Source organism: Rhincodon typus, chromosome 1, assembly GCF_021869965.1.
Source record: "Rhincodon typus isolate 14 chromosome 1, sRhiTyp1.1, whole genome shotgun sequence".
NCBI lineage: Eukaryota > Metazoa > Chordata > Chondrichthyes > Orectolobiformes > Rhincodontidae > Rhincodon > Rhincodon typus.
In genome coordinates, this window is record NC_063332.1 from 54368259 (window position 1) to 54383563 (window position 15305).

Genomic DNA, 15305 nt, shown 5'->3' on the forward strand with positions numbered 1-15305 from the left:
GGGACCTTTGGCAGTGAGGATGAAGTAAAAGGGCCAATGTTACATATCGTGTGATTGCATTGGAAAATGCCATGGAGGGGTGGTGGTGTTTAAGTGTTGAGGATGTTTTAAAAGTGGACCAGGATGTCATGGAGGAAATGTTCCTTTGAATGCTAACATGGGAATGGAGGGAAAATCATATTTGGAGTCATAGAGTCATACAGCATGGAAATAGGCCCTTCAGTCCAACTAGTCTATGCCGACCATGATGCCAAATTAAACTAGTCCCACCTGCCTGCGTTTGGCCAATATCCTCCAAACCTTTCCTATTCATGTACTTATCCAAATGTCTTTTAAATGTTGTAAAACTGTACCTGCATCCACCACACCCTCTGGCAGTTCAACCACACACTAACCACTCTCTGCATAAAAAAAACCACCTCTCATGTCCTTTTAAATTATTCTCCTATTACCTTAAAAATATGCCCCCTAGTTTTGAACTTCCCCACCTTAGGGAAAAAAACTTTTGCTATTCACCCTATCTATGCCCCTAATGATTTTATGAATCTCTATAACCTTCTATACTGTGTTCTGCTACTCTTATGCACTTTGTATGGTACGATCTCTCTGTATAGCACACAAAACAACACTCTTCATTGAATCTCGGTACATGTGACAGCAATAAATCAATCACTTAATCAATAAGGTCACCCCTCAACCTCCTATGCTCCAGTGGGAAAAGTCCCAGCTTATCCAGCCTATCTTTATAACTGAAACCTTCCATTCCTGGCAACATCCTGGTAAATCTTTTCTGAGCCCTTTCCAATTTAATAATATTTAAATCTCTCCAATTTAGTAATATCCTTACTATAGCAGGGCAACTAGAATTGCACACAGTACTCCAGAAGAGGTCTCACCAATGTCCTGTGCAACCTCAACATGACGTCCCAACTTCCAAAGTCAAAGGTCTGCGCAATGAAGTCAAGAGTGCTAAAAGCCTTCTTACCATTTACTATCTGAGATGCAAATTTCAAAGAATTATGTACCTGAATCCCACGGTCTCTCTGTTCTATAACAACACCCAGAGTCCTACCATTAATTGTATAAGTCCTGCCTTTGTTTTTTTACCAAAATACAATACATTGCATTTATCCAAATTAAACTCCATCTGCCACTCCTCAGCCCACAGATTCAATTAATTATGATCTCTTTGTAATCTTCGATAACCTTCTTCACTGTCCACTATACCACCAATTTTGGTGTCATCCACAAACATACTAAGCATACCTTTTATATTTTCACCTTATAAAAATGACAAAAATGGACCCAGTACTGATCCCTGTGGAACACCGCTGGTCACAGGCCTCCAGTCCAAAAAACATGCGTCCACCACCACCCTCTGTCTCCTGCTGTCAAGCCAATTTTTTAACCTATTTGCAAGCTCAGCCTGAATCCCATGAGATCTAAATTTACTAATTAATCTACCGTGCGGAACCTCATCAAAGGCTTTACTAATTTCCTAGAAAACAACATATACTTCTCTGCTGTCATCAGTCTTTTTGGTTACTTCCTCAAAACACTCAATCAAATTTGTTACACATGATTTCCCTTGCATAAAACCATGCTGACTATCCCTAATCATTCTTTATCTCTCCAAATGCATGTAAATCCTATCTTTCAGAATCACCTCCAACAACTTAACCACCACCAATGTCAGACTCATGGGTCTATAGTTCCCAGGCTTCTGCTTACAGCCGTTCTCAAATAAAGAGACAACGTTAGTTACCCTTCAGTACTCTGGCACCTCACCCATGGTTTTAGATGATACAAATATTTCTGCTAGAGGCCCCACAATTTCCTCCCTAGATTCCCACAATGTCCTTGGATATACTTGATCTGGTCCTGGAGATTTGTCTACCTTTGTGCTTTCTAAGACCTCCAGTACCTCCTCTTCAGTAATGTGAACTGTTTTCAAAACATTAATATTTCCCTGCACTCTCTAGCTTCCATTCCTTTCTCCACAGTAAAAACTGATGCAAAATATTCATTTAATATCTCTCCCATCTCCTGAGCTTCAACACAAAGATGACCTCATTGATCTTTAAAGGGCCCTGCTCTCTCGAGTTCTCTTTTGCTCAATGTACTCATAGAATCTCTTTGGATTACGCTTAACCTTATCTGCCATATCCCCTCTTTGCTTTCCTGACTTCCGTCTTAAGAATGCCCCTACCCGCTTTGTACTCTTCAAGAGATTCATTTGATCTCAGTTGTCTGTATTTAATATATGATTCTGTCTTATTCTTGACTAAAACCTCAATATCTTTGTTCATCCATTGCTCCCTATACTTACCAGCATTACCCTTCACTCTAACAGGAACATAATGCCTATGAACTCTTACTAGTTGTGCCTTTACCTGCGGACAATCTTCTCCAATCAACTTCTAAAAGTTCTTGTCTCATGCCATTAAAATTTGCCTTACTCCAGTTAAGAACTTTAGCTTATATGGAAGGCTTATTCTTTTCCAAAAGTATTTTAAAACGAATAGAATTACGATCACTAGTCCCAAAGCGTACCCCTACTAACACTTCTGTCACTGGCCCAAGAGAAGGTCAGGTTTTTCTCCATCTCTAGGAGGTACATTTACATATTGATAAAGAAAATTTTCTTGAACACATTTAACAAATTTCTCACCATGCAAACGTTTAACACTGTAGCAGTCCCAGTAAATCTTTGGAAAATTAAAATCCCCTTCTGTTACAACCCTACATATATCTGAGATCTCTCTAAATATTTCCTTCTTAATTTCCCTCTGAGTACTGGGGGCCTGATGATACAATCCTGTGAAGGTCATCATCCCTTTCTTATTTCTAGTTTCAACCCATATATTTGCACTGGACAATCCCTCAGAAATATCATCTGTAATTACAGTGGTAATGTTTTCCTTAATCAAAAACACCACACCCCCTTTTCTCTTGGCTCCCTTTCTATCCTCTCTATAGCGTCTAAAACCCGGAACATTGAGCAGCCAATGCTGTCCTTCCCTCAGTTTCTGCAATAGCTGGGATGTCCCAGTCTTATGTTCCGGCACATGACCTGAGGTCATCAGCCTTAGTTGTAACACCCCTTGCATTGAAATAAATGCAGTTTAATTCCTCAGAGTTACCTGATTCTCTGACTTTCTCTTATCAATCTTTTCTAATTAACTTGTTCTTTTCTAATTAACTTGTTCTTTTCTGATTCAGAACCATCCTCATCTTCTTTCTATGTTCACTGCTACTTAGGAATCCCCCCAACTCCCTCTTTAATAGTTTACAGGCTTCCGAAATAGAACTAACAAATCTCCCTGCCAGAATATTGGTCCCTTTCTAGTGCAGGTGAAACCCATCCCTTTTGAATGGGTCTTTTCCATCCTAGAAGAGGTCCTGATGATCCAAGAGTATAATTCCCTGCACATTGCACCATCTCTTCAGCAGTTGATTTATCTGCTCAAGCCTTTTATTCCTTCTCTCATTAGAACTTGGCACCAGGAGTAAACCAGAGATTACTACTTCTTAGATTCTATTTTTTAACCTTCTACGTAACCTCTTATATTCACTCTGCAAAACCTTAAACCTTTCCCTAACTATATCGTTCCTACCAATGCATACAATAACTTGCGACTTCTCACTCTTCCCTTTGACAATATGCTTCAAATGTTTTGAGATGTTCCTAAACCTGGCACCAGGAAAGCAACATATCCTAGATAGGAGAGTCCTTTATAACTGCCACTTCTTTTTTCATCTGAGAGACTATCCTCTTCAACAGTACCCAAAATGGAATATTTGTTTGAGAGAGAAATAGCCATAGGACGTTTCTGAACTACCTTCTTACCTTAAATTAAAAACCGAAAGAACTGCAGATGCTGTAAATCAGGAATAAAGACAGAGTTGCTGGAAAATCTCAACGGTCTGGCAGCATCTGTGAACGAAATAACAGAGTTAACGTTTCAGGTCCTGTGACCCTTCCTCAGAAACTTCTTACCCTTCCTGACAGTCCCCCATTTATCTGACTGATTCTGCAGTGTAGTCACTTCTGTAAATCTACCAGTCATCACAGTCTGTGCCTCTTGAATGCTGTCAGTGACATTAATCATCAAGAGAAGAAGCTCTCAATAGCATCTTATATATAAAAATAAATTGCACTCTAATGGCAGAAAGATCTGTTTGGAAATGTCAGAAATGAGAGAGGCTGATGGTGTGGAAAATAAGTACAAAGGAATCCTGCCATGGCTCTTTGCGGGAGGGCCAGGCATGCGGGCAGACATGTGGGGGAATGGTTCAGACATGGTTGAGGTTCTTGTCAAATATACAAAGAACAATGAAAATTAAAGCACAGGAACAGGCCAATCGGCCCTCCAAGCCTGCACCAACATCCTGCCCATCACAACTAAAAACCCCTACCCTTCTGGGGACCGTATCCCTCTTTTTCCCATCCTATTCATGTATTTGTCAAGACGCCCTTTGAAAGTCACTATCGTATCTGCTTCCAATACCTCCCCTGGCAGCGAGTTCTAGGGACCAACCACCCTCTGTGTAAAAAAAACTTGCCTCGTACATTACCTTTAAACCTTGCCCCTCGCACCTTAAACTTATGTCCCCTAGTAATTCTTCCACCCTGGGAAAAAGCTTCTGACTGTGTACTCTGTCCATGCCCTTCATAATCTTGTAAACCTCTATCAGGTCACCCCTCAACCTCCGTTGTGCCAATGAGAACAACCTAAGTTTCTCCAACCTCTCCTCATAGCTAAACCCTCCATACTAGGCAACATCCTGGTAAATTTTTTCTGTACCCTCTCTGAAGCCAGCACATCCTTCTGGTAGTGTGGTGACCAGAATTGAACACAATATTCCAAATATGGCCTAACTAAGTTTCTATAAAGCTGCAACATTACCTGCTAATTTTTAAACTCAATGCCTCGGCCAATCAAGGCAAGCATGCCGCATGCCTTGTTGACTACCTTCTCCACCTGCATTGTCACTTTCAGTGTCCTGTGTATCTGTACACCCAGATTCCTCTGCCTATCAGTAGTCTTAAGCGTTCTGCCATTTTACTGTATATTTTCCATCTGGATTAGACCTTCTGAAATGCATTACCTCACATTTTTATGGATTAAACTCTGTCAGCCACCTCTCTGCCTAAGTCACCAACTGATCTAAATACTGCTCTATCCTCTGACGGTCCTCAATGTTATCCATAATTCCACCCACCTTTGTGTCATCTGCAAACTTACTAATCAAACCAGTTACATTTTCATCCAAATCATTTATATGTACGTGAGAAATAGCAAAGGTCCCAACACTGATCCCTGAGGAATGCCACTAGTCATAGTCCTCCATTCAGAAATGCACCCTTCCACTGCTACCTTCTGTCTTCTTATGACCAAGCCAGTTTTTTATTCATCTTGCAAGCTCACCTCTGACCCCATGCGACTTTACTTTCTGTATCAGTCTGCAATGAGAGACCTTGTCAAAGGACAGTTGAGGGGTGGCAGATATTCTTCGTTGAAGCAAACAGAAGACACGTTGTTGTAAGTGCTATTTTGGGAGGTCGCATCACCATAATAGATATGACGTTGAGGGAGAAACTGGAAGAATGGAATGGAGTTCTTATAAGAAGCAAGGTATGACGTAGTGTAATTGAGGTAGCCGTAGGAGTCACTGGGATTCTAGTTAATATTAGTTAGCAGCCATTGCTGGAAATTAAGACAGAGGTCAAGGGAGGAAAGGTGGAGTCAGATGGACAAGACGAAGACGAGAGAAGGGTTGAAATTGCAAGCAAATATCTTCTTGATCTGGATGAGAGCAGGAAGTAGCATTGATATATCATCAGTTTACTGGATAAAGAATTTTGGTTGGTGGACCAGGTAGGATCGAAACAAGGAATATTTCACGATCCCACAAAAACTTGGCATAACCAGAGTCCATGTGGATACCCGTAGCCACATCCTTCATTTGGACGAAGGCAGATAAGTTAACTGAGAAATTGTTCAATACAAGGACAAGCTCAGCTAGGCAGAGAAGGGTGGTGTTCAATGATAAGCGTTCAAGGATTCATTCAAGGGAGAAAGTGAGAGTCGTCAAACAATCCTGGTGGGAAAAGGAAATGCAGAGGGATTTGACATCCATAGTGAGGTTGAAATGACTTAGGATGTCAGGAGAATCATGAAGGAGGAGACTGCTTGAGGGGAGACAAATAGACTCAAGATAGAAAGCATTAAATCCATTGGGTCAGAAACAGGCTAAAGTGATAGGCCTGCCAAGGCTATCCTGTTAGTAAATTTTGGGAAAGAGGTTAAAGCAGTCTAGTTTGTGGTTTGAAAATTATGAAGCTGTGGAGGGAAGCTCTTCAGGAGATGAGGTGAGTGACAGTCCAGGAAGTAATGACACAATGTTTAATGGTTGTGCCATAGCCCAGGAAGCTGTGAAGAAGTATCTGAGAGTTGGCATTCAGTCTGTGAAAGGTAAAGATTGGTTTATCAGATGACACTAGCACCCCCTTTGACAGCAGGTTTGATTTTTGAAAAAAACAGCAGTATTAGACCCACATCCCACTGTTGGGCCAGAGCTACCAGCAGGGGCAACACAAAATAATTTTTCTTTCTTCTTTTTGGGATGCGTGTATCAGAATTTGTTGCTCTTCCCAACTGTCCTTGAACTGAGTAGTTTGCTAGGGCATTTCAGAGTCAACCACATTGGTTCTGGAGGCACAGGATGTAAGGACAGCTTATTTTCTTTCCAAAAGCATATGAGTGAATGTCTCCCCTCCCCCTTCCGCATCCCAAAACCAGTCCAGCTCGTCCCCGCCTCCCTAACCTATTCTTCCTCCCACCTATCCCCTCCTCCCACCTATCCCCTCCTCCCACCTCAAGCCGCACCCCCATCTCCTACCGACTAACCTCATCCTGCCCCCTTGACCTGTCCGTCCTCCCTGGACTGACCTATCCCCTCCCTAACTCCCCACCTACACTCACCTTTACTGGCTCCATCTCCGCCTCTTCGACCTGTTTGTTTCCTCTCCACCTATTCTCTCCCCTATCCATCTTCTATCCGCCTCCCACTCTCTCCCTATTTATTTCAGAACCCCCTTCCCCTCCCCCTTTTCTGATGAAGGGTCTAGGCCCGAAACGTCAGCCTTTCTGCTCCTATGATGCTGCTTGGCCTGCTGTGTTCATTCAGCCCTGCATCTTGTTGTCTCGGATTCTCCAGCATCTGCAGTTCCTACTACCTCTGAGTGAATGAGATGGATGTTTACAGCAATCAATGATAGTTGTCATGGTTAATGATATTGAGCCTATCTTTATATTCCAGATTTATTAATTAAATAGAAATGCCACAAGGTATCATGGTGGGATTTGAATTCGTCCCTGGTTATAGCCTGAGGTTCTGCACTACTATCCCAGTGGCTACTATCAGTACACCAGCATCTCCCCCATCGTAATATACAGCTGGGAGTAAGCTGCCCCTGGTGTCCTCAACATTGACTCTGGGCCACACAGAGCCTCATTGCATCATGTCAAACTGGGCAAGAAAGCCTCCTGCTGAGCAATACCTACTGCCTCCCTCTTAGCAAATGAATCGCTGCTCCTCCATGTTGTACACCCACTTGAAGAAACACTGAGGATGAAGGGCACTGTGGTATTATTGTTAGACTATTAATCCAGAAACCCAGCTAATGTTCTGGGGTCCCAGGTTCGAATCCCACCACGGCAGGTGGTGAAATTTGAATTCAATAATTTAAGAAAAAGTCTGGAATTTAGAATCCAATGATCACCATGAAATCATTGCCGATTGTCGGAAAAACCCATTTGGTTCACTCATTTTCTTCATGGAAGGAAATCTGCCACGCTTACCTGATCTGGCCCACATGTGACTCCAGACCCACAGCAATATGGTTGACTCTCAATTGCCCTCTGAAATGGCCGAGCAAGCCACTTAATTATACCAATTGTTACAAAGTCTTAAAGAAATGAAACCAGACAGATCACCTGGCCTTGACCTAGGCACCGGAAAAGACAACAGCAGAAACGGCCCTGTCGACTCTGTGAGGTCCTCCACACTAACATCTGGGGGTTAGTGCCAAAATTGGGAGAGCTGTCTCATAGACTAGTTAAGCAACAGCCTGACATAGTCATACTCACAGAATCATATCTTGCAGACAATGTCCCAGACACCACCATCACCATCCCTGGATATGACTTGTCCCACCGACAGGACAGACCCAGCAGAGACAGCGGCAGTGTGGTATACAGTCAAGAGGGTGTTGCTCTAGGAGTCCTCAACATCAACTCTGGACCCCATGAAGTCTCATGGCTTCAAGTTAAACATGGGCAAGGAAACGTCCTGCTGATTACCACATACCGTCCACCCTCAGCTGATGAATCAGTATGCCTCCTTGTTGAACAACACTTAGAGGAAGCACTGAGGATGGCAAGTGCACAAAATGTACTCTGGGTGGGGGATTTCAATGTCCACCAAGAGTGGCTCGGCAGCAGTACTACTGATGGAGCTGGTTGGGTCCTAAAAGACATAGCTGCTAGACTGGGTCTGCAGCAGGTGGTGAGGGAACCGACAAGAGGGAAAAACATACATGACCTCATCCTGAGATAACAAGACAGAAGGGTCTAGGCCCGAAACATCAGCTTTCCTGCTCCTCTGATGCTGCTTGGCCTGCTGTGTTCATCCAGCTCTGCACCTTGTTATCTCAGATTCTCCAGCATCTGCAGTTCCTACTATCTCATGACCTCATCCTTGAGTCTGCCAACTGCGGTTGCATCTGTCCATGATAGTAGCAATAAGAGTGACCATCTCACAGGCCTTGTGGAGACGAAGACCCACCTTCACATTGAGAACAACATCCATCGTGTTGTGTGGTACTATCACCGTGCTAAATGGGACAGACTTCGCACAGATCTAGCAACTCAAGACTGGGCATCCATGAGGTGCTATGGGCCATCAACAGCAGCAGAATTGTATTCCAGCACAATCTGTAACCTCATGGCCCGGCATATGCCCCACTCAACCATTACCGTCAAGCCAGCGGATCAACCTTGGTTCAATGGAGAGTGCAGGAGAGCATGCCAGGAGCAGCACCAGGCATACCTGAAGATGAGGTATCAACCTGGTGAAGTAACCAAACATGACCACTTGCACGCCAAACAGCAAAAGAAGCAAGTGATGGACAGAACCAAGCGATCCCACACCAACAGATCAGATCTAAGCTCTGCAGTCCTGCCACATCCAGTCGTGAATGGTGGTGGACAATTAAACAACTCACTGGAGGAGGATGCTCCACAAACATCCCTATCTTCAATGATGGAAGAGCCCAGCACATCAGTGCAAAAGATAAGGCTGAAGCATTCGCAGCAATCATCAGCCAGAAGTGCCGAGTGAATGAACCATCTCAGCCTCCTCCAGTGGTCCTCAGCATTACAGATACCAGTCTTCACCCAATTTGATTCACTCCACGTGTATCAAGGAACAGTTGGAGACACTGGATACTGCAAAGACTACAGGCTCTGACAACGTTCCTGCAATAGTATTGAAGACTTGTGCGCCAGAACATGCTGCTGCCCTAGCCAAGCTGTTCCAGTATAGCCACAACACTGGTATCTACCTGGCAATGTGGAAAATTGCCCAAGTATGTTCTGTACACAAAAATCAGGACAAATCCAACCTAGCCAATTACCGTCCCATCAGTCTGCTCTCGATCATCAGTAAAGCGATAGAAGGTGTCATCAACAGTGCTATCAAGCAGCACCTGCTCAGTGACGCCCAGTTTGAGCTCCTGACCTCATTACAGCCTTGGTTCAAACATGGATAAAAGAGTTGAATTCCAGAGGTGAGGTAAGAGTGACAGCCCTTGATATCAAGGCTGTTTTTGACGAAGCGTGGCATCAAGGAGCCCTCGCAAAACTGGAATCAGTAGGTCTTGGGGCAAACTCTCCAGTGGTTGGAGTCATACTGAGCACATAGGAAGATGGTTGTGGTTGTTGGAGGCCAATCATCTCAGCTCCAGGACATGTCTGCCGGAGATCCTCGGGGTGGTGTCCTTAGCCCAATTATCTTCAGCTGCTTTATCAATGACCTTCCCTCCATTGTAAGGTCAGAAGTGGGGATGTTCGCTGATGATTGCACAATGTTCAGCACAATTCGTGACTCCTCAGATACTGAAGCAGTCCGTGTTCAAATGCAACAAGATCTGGACAATATCTAGGCTTGGGCTAACAAGTGGTAAGTGATATTCACACCACACAAATGCCAGGCTATGACCATCACCAATAAGAGACAATCTAACCACCATCTCTTGACATTCAATGGTGTTACCATCACTGAATCCCCCACTATCAGCATCCTGGGGGTTATCATTCACCTGAAACTCAACTGGACTCTCACATAAACACAGCGGCTATTAGAGCAGGCCAGAAGCTAGGAATACTGAGGCAAGTAACCCATCTCCTGACTCCTCAAAGCCTGTCCATCATCTACAAGGAACAAGTCAGGAGTGTGATGGAATACTCCCCACTTGCCTGGATGAGAGCAGCCCCAACAACACTCAGAAAGCTTGACACATTCCAGGACAAAGCAGCCTGCTTAATTGGCACGGCATCCACAAGCATCCACTACCTCCTCCACCGATGCTCAGTGCCAGCAGTGTGTACTATCTACAAGATGCACTGCAGAACTTCACCAAAGATAATGAGACAGCACCTTCCAAACCCACGACCACTTCCACCTAGAAGGACAAGGGCAGCAGACATGTGCGAACACCACCATCTCCAACTTCCCCTCCAAGTGACTCACCATCCTGACTTGGAAATATATCGCCATTCCTTCACCATCGCTGGGTCAAAATCCTGGAATTCCCTCCCTATTGACATTGTGGGTCAACCTACAACAGGTGGACTGCAGCGTTTCAAGAAGGCAACTCACCACCACCTTCTTAAGAGCAACTAGGGAGAAATGCTGGCTAGCTAGTGATGCCCACATCCCACAAACGAATCAAAAACAAATGAAGTTACACTGGGTGCAGTTTTCAGTGTCCAGCACCATAAATGGCTAGGTAATGGTACTATGGACTGATCTGGTTAATTCCTAAGGTCATAAGAGCTAGCCTGCATTTGAAGCAAATGATGTGAGAACCAACAAGAGGGAAAATTCTTCTCAAATTTATCTTCACCAGTCTTCCTGTCTCAGAGAGGTAACTGTGACTGCGCTAGTAATCATGAGCCCCAGCTAATATTCTGGCAACAAGGGCTTGAATCCCACCTTGGTAGGTGGTAAAATTTTAATTTAATAAAAGAATTTTGCAAATGTTGATGTGAAAACCCATCTGGTTTCCTTTTAGGAAGTAAGTATGGTGTCCTTTCTCTGCCATGCACATCATTTCTGACCGCAACATTGTGGTTGACTCTTAACTGTCCCTTGAAATGGCTCAGAGTCATTCAGCTCAAGGATTAGTAGGGATTATCAACAAATGCTGGTCTTGCCAGCAATGCCAACATCCCATGACAGAATAAAGAAAAAGAAAACTGCACCTGTCCACCTGACCAATGCACAGTCCTGTAGGTACAAAGCCCCATCCTCACATTGAGGATACTCTTTATCATGTGGCTCAACCACTGTGCTAAATTAGATTCTGAAAAGATCAGCAACTCAAGACTGGGTATGCATGAGGCCCAGTGGGTCATTAGTAGCAACAAAATTATATTCAATCACAATCTGCAACCTCATTGCTTGACTTGTCCCCCACTCTACTGTTATCGTCCACTAGGGGATCAACTCTGGATCGATGAAGAATGCAGCAGCATCAGAAGGCATACTTTAAAATGAGGTGTCAACCTGGTGAAGCAACAATACAAAACTACTTTGTATGCTAAACAGCTGAAGTGGCACATGATAAGCAATCTCATGACCAACATATCATACCTAAGTTTAGTAGTCCTGCCACACCCTGTCATAAATGATGGTAGACTTTTAAACAACTATCAGGAAGAGATTGTTCCTTGAATATCCCCATCTTCACTGGGGAGAGAGCCAAGTACATGAGTGCAAAAGGCAAACTTGAAGGATTTGCATTCGTATTTCGACCAAAGTTCCTGGGGATGACCTCAGCTTCCTCTGAGGTTCCCAGAATTTGTGATGCTCGTCTCTAATCAATTTGATTCGCTCAACATGATATCTAAAAATATCGGAGGGTTCTGGATAGTGGAAAAGCTATGGGTCCCAACAACTTTCCACATTCTAGCAAAATGAAAGCTTACGTTGAAGAACTAGCCCTGTCCCTAGCCAAGCTGTTCCAGTAAAGTGAGACTAGCATCAACCAAGCAGTGTGGAAAATTGCCTGTATATGTATCCTGACTGTAAAAGACAGGACAAATCCAACCTGGCCAATCACCACCCTATCAGTCTAATATCAATCATCTGCAAAGTGATGGAATGATAGCAACACCAACAACCCGCACCAGAATAAATAAGAAAAGCTGCAACTGGCCATAACAGCATTTATAGGAGTGACCACCATACAGTCCTCATAGATGCAAAGACAGCATTATCAAGCAGAAGCTGCTCAGCTATACCCTGCTTACTGATGCTTAGTTTGGGCCATTTGGCTTATTATAGCCTTAACCAAGCGTGAACAAAAGAACTGAACTCGAGAGGTGAAATGAGAGTTACGAACCTTCACATCAGTGCAGCATTTTACAGAACAAAAACAAAGTTGCTGGAAAAGCTCAGCAGGTCTGGCGGCATCTGTGGAGGAGAAAACAAGTTAATGTTTTGGGTCCAGTGACCCTTCCTCAGAACTGCAGCATTTTACAGAGGATGGCAGCAAGAATCCTTTGCAAATTGAAGTCAATGGGAATCAGGGAGAAATTTCTCCACTAGTTGGAGTCATACCTAACACAAAATAGGATGTTTGTGCTTGTTGGAAGTCAAACATTTCTATCCCAGGATATCTATGCAGGAGTTCTTCAGGCCAGTGTCCTCAGCTCAGTCATCTTCAGCTGCCTCATCAGTGGCTATGTTTATACGATACAGTGAGAGTTAGGTACATTTGCTGGTAATTGCACAAGGTTCAGCACCATGTGCACCTCCTCAGATACTGAAGTGGTCCTTAACCATATGCAGCAAGGCCAAGACAACAGTCAAGCTTGGGCTGATAAGTGATAAGTGACATTCACACCACAAAATAGGCAATGACTATCTCCAACAAGAAACAACCCAACAGTTGAGCTTTGATGTTCAAGGTATTGCCATTGTTGAATCCCTGATTATCAGCAACCTGAGTGTCCTTGATGAAGGCGATGGCCTCTTGGTATTGTTGCTAGACTATTAAACCCGAAACTATGGCTAACGTTCTGGGGACCCAGCTTCAAATCATTATCAACCACCTTCAACATTAACTCCCTGCACTACCGATGCACAGTGGTAGCAGTGCCTATCGTATGCAAGGTGCACTGTGGCATCTCACCAAGTCTTCATCAATAACACCTTCCAAATCCAAAACCACAACTACCCAGAAGGACAAAGCACCAGACACATGGAAACATTACCACCTACAAGTTCCCTTCCAAGCTTCACACTATCTTTACTTGGAACTATATCACATTTTTTTCACTGTCACCGGGTCAGAATCCTGGAACTGCTTCCTTAACAGCCCTGTGGGTGAATTAGACTCCAAGAACAGCAGATGTTCAAAAAGGCAGATCACCATCACTTTTTCAAGGAGAATAAATATTGGCCAAGCCATTGAAGCCTACATCTCCTGAGTAAATAATATTTAAAAATTATATCTCCTGCCCTCATTGTTCTACTTGGTAGACATCAAGAAGTTGGAATGTATTGGCAGGTTTCTATGTGTATTTGTAAATTATACATACTGCTGAGGTTGGTGATGTGTGTTTGTGGAGCCTCCTTTCCCAGTTAATTGTTTAATTGTTCACTACGATTCAAATTTGGAATGCAGAACTTTGATCCAAAGCATTGGTGCTTGTCCTGATCAAACACCCTGTCAGCACGACCCCAGCAAAATGAATTTTCCTAGCTGGAAGAAACCACCCTGCCTCTGCTGTCTTCATAGAACATAGAACATAGAACAGTACAGCACAGTACAGGCCCTTCGGCCCACGATGTTGTGCCAAACTTTTACCCTGAACCTAAGGTCTATCTAACCTCCACCGCTACCTTATACTATCATCCATATGCCTATATAGTAGCTGCTTAAATGCTCCTAATGAGGCCGACTCCACTACCCGCTCCGGCAATGCATTCCACGCCCCTACCACTCTGAGTAAAGAACCTACCTCTGACGTCTCCCCGATATCTACCTCCTTTCACTTTAAAACTATGCCCCCTCGTAGTAGCTACCTCCACCCTCGGAAAAAGTCTCTGGCTGTCTATTCTATCTATACCTCTGATCATTTTGTACACCTCTATCATGTCACCTCTCATACTTCATCATTCTAAAGAGAAAAGCCCTAGCTCACTCAACCTTTCCTCGTAAGACCTTCCCTCCATTCCAGGCAACATCCTGGTAAATCTCCTCTGCACCTTTTCTAATGCTTCCACATCTTTCCTGTAATGAGGTGACCAGAACTGGACACAATACTCCAGATGCGGCCGAACCAGGCTTTTGTACAATAATGATTGTCCTCGCCACCTCACTAGGGCTTGCCTGATTGGATCCAGCTATGGGTGGGGATTGGTGGTGGTGATGGGGGAAGGGAGCGGTTTGAGACGTTCCATTTTAGAACGACAGAAGCATGTTCAGTGTAAGTCCAGTTTGGACTTCCATGATCGGCAGAGGCAAGGTTCTTCCTGATCTTGCAGCCATTAGATGGGGCCATTGCCACTTCATATAATCCGAGCCACTATGCACTTGCGCTGGTCCGTTGCTGCTGTCCATTCCTCTGGGCCAGGTTCAAATCCCACCTGCTCCAGAGATGTGTTCTAACATCTCTAAACAGGTTGATTAAAAGTATCTGTGCACTTAAGGGAAAGGCATTTCGCAATAACTGGTGTCATAATTTAATTTGTGTCTTATATGTGGTGTGTTAGTGAACAAACGTGCATAGTTCCTTGAAAGTGGAGTCGCAGGTAGACAGGGTTGTGAAGAAGATGTTTGGCACGCTTGCCTTCACTGGTCAGTGCATTGAGTATAGGAGTTGGGAGGTCATGTTGCAGCTGTACAGGACATTAGTTAGGCCACTTTTGGAATACGGCATTCACTTCTGGTCTCCCTGCTATAGGAAAGATGTTGCGAAACTTGAAAGGGTTCAGAAAAGATTTAT

General features: G+C 43.9%; 1 protein-coding gene across 1 annotated transcript in view; it reads left to right on the forward strand.

Moving 5' to 3' along the window:
- Positions 1–15305, forward strand: part of atp8b5b (ATPase phospholipid transporting 8B5b) — a 253067-nt gene that overhangs the window by 105327 nt on the left and 132435 nt on the right. The gene's annotated exons all lie outside the window — the stretch shown is intronic.